Source organism: Geospiza fortis, unplaced genomic scaffold (genome assembly GCF_000277835.1).
Source record: "Geospiza fortis unplaced genomic scaffold, GeoFor_1.0 scaffold23, whole genome shotgun sequence".
Classification (NCBI taxonomy): Eukaryota; Metazoa; Chordata; class Aves; order Passeriformes; family Thraupidae; genus Geospiza; species Geospiza fortis.
The window spans coordinates 13,637,111-13,639,120 of record NW_005054303.1 but is presented as its reverse complement, the minus strand read 5'-3'; the positions used below and the strand labels follow the sequence as shown (position 1 = coordinate 13,639,120).

Genomic DNA, 2,010 nt, shown 5'->3' with positions numbered 1-2,010 from the left:
ACTGACAGCTCAAAAAGCAGCAGCTTGGAGGGAGCCTGGGGTGGCATCTTGCTGGCAGCAAGGCTGGGGATGATTATGGCAAGTGAGGAGCCCTGAGGGAGTCAGACATGGCATGGTCTGTGCTTGCCAGGGTGAGCAGAGCCCTGTGGGCAGCACATTCCATTGATCCAAGTGAGAGCAGGGCAGTGATTTATGGCACAGCACAGCTTGAAAAGCAGTGGTTTTCATTCACCAGATGCTGTCATACATGAGACAAGGTTGGTGAGCCAGCTGCTGCCTTTCTCCTCCTCCCAGGTACCAAACCCTGGCTGCAGTGGCTGCAATATCATCCAAACCCTCCTCTACTGAGACAGCTTGAGTGACACAAGAATTTACCTTTACATTTTGCTATAGGACCAAAAAGAAGTATTTGCCAAGAGCTGGTAAATTCCCATTAAAGAATGACTACAACTTTCCCAGTCTTTCAATCTCTTAAGTGTCTTCCCAGAGACACAAAAATGTGTGAATGAGTCTGCCAGCTCCAGTTTTCCCTTTCGGCACCAACTTCTTAATGAAAAAGTCTCCATCAAATTTCACAGCATTCAACACTCTGTCATTAGGAGGGCTTGGGTAAGATGCAGAACAGCCCTCAGAGGTCTCAGTGGATCATCTCCATTTACATCTGTTCCAGCTGTGCCCACACATGCTTGTCAGTCCATCCAGCCCTAGATGGCACTTCCCTGGATTTTGCTGAAATTGTTTGGAGCCAAGAGCAGGAGGATCAATGAGGGCTGTTTTCTTCTGTGTTTATCTTCCACATTTGGATCCTCTTCCATTTCACCAAGTGTGAGCATTGAGGTTTTCCTCCACCCCATCATCCTGGCTACATCTAAACGCTCACCCAGCCTGCAAACTCCTCCTCTCTCCTTTAACGATATTCTTAAATTACCCTAATTTTGTCAGCTGCTCCATTATTAATAACTAACGAGGAAAACTGCCACAGTGTCAGTGCTGCTGACACGTGTCTCAGGCTGGAACCAGGCTTCCAAAGAGAGTTTCTTGAGAGGGGTGGTTAGGGAAGCAATTTCCTCGATGGTGCGTGCTAATGCACATTTCCAAGGCTGCCTTGGAGCCGGGGAGTCGAGCAGCTCCGTTGCACGGTGCCTCCTTGGGGATCAGTGTCTTGTTTCATCAGGGCCATCTGCTTGCAACACAGCCTCAGTCAGCTCCAAGTCCTATAACAAGCTGCTCTCAGTGCTGGCTGGAAATGGTTGGAAAAATCCAAGTGTTGTAGGTAAACATGAGGCTGGCTATGGGATACAGCCATGCAGGGAGTTATTGTGCTGGCAGGCATTTAGGGGTGTTGGTGTGCATGAAGAGGGGCCCAGAGCTACTCAGATCCATGCCAGCTGTGAGTGGAGCTGTTCTCCATGCCCGTGCCAATGGCTGGAAAGGATGGAATGGGACATGTCTGGTGTGCCCCACAATCCAGCACCGATAACCAGGCTGCCCTGAAGGCCAACACTCACAGAGATCTCAGTCCTGCAAAGGCACATTCTGCAAATACTCACTTGCTGTTGATCAGATGTTGCAATGTTTATATTCATGGGGTTCTTTGAAACTGGCAGAGCCCAGTGAAACTTAGGGGAAATCCTTCACAACCCTTTTTGCATCCCCTTCTCCCTCAGCTCCTCTTCATCACCGCTCTGTTGGCATCTCCAGGCACGAGGGCAGCCTGTGATACATTTGCCAGGGGTGGTTTTTTGAGCACCATTAGTTAAGCTGATTTATTTTGTTGGCTCTGTGTCCCTGGGGTCCCTGTGAGCCAGCTCATCCAGCGTGCAGGGCAGAGCTGACACTGCTGGAGAGGCGATGTCTGTGCACTCCCGGCATTTCAGAGAGGACATGGCATCTTCTCACAGCACCCCCTTGACAATGGCTGAACAAATACAATGTGAGCAGCCTTTCCATGCTAACCAGTATTTCCCAGTGCTCCTTTCCCCAGGTGTTTGCACCCAGATGCTGCCACTC

The 2,010-nt window shown here is 50.0% G+C and overlaps 1 long non-coding RNA gene across 1 annotated transcript in view; it reads left to right on the top strand.

Moving 5' to 3' along the window:
* LOC115949490 overlaps positions 1–2,010 on the top strand; it is a 6,932-nt gene that overhangs the window by 3,728 nt on the left and 1,194 nt on the right. The gene's annotated exons all lie outside the window — the stretch shown is intronic.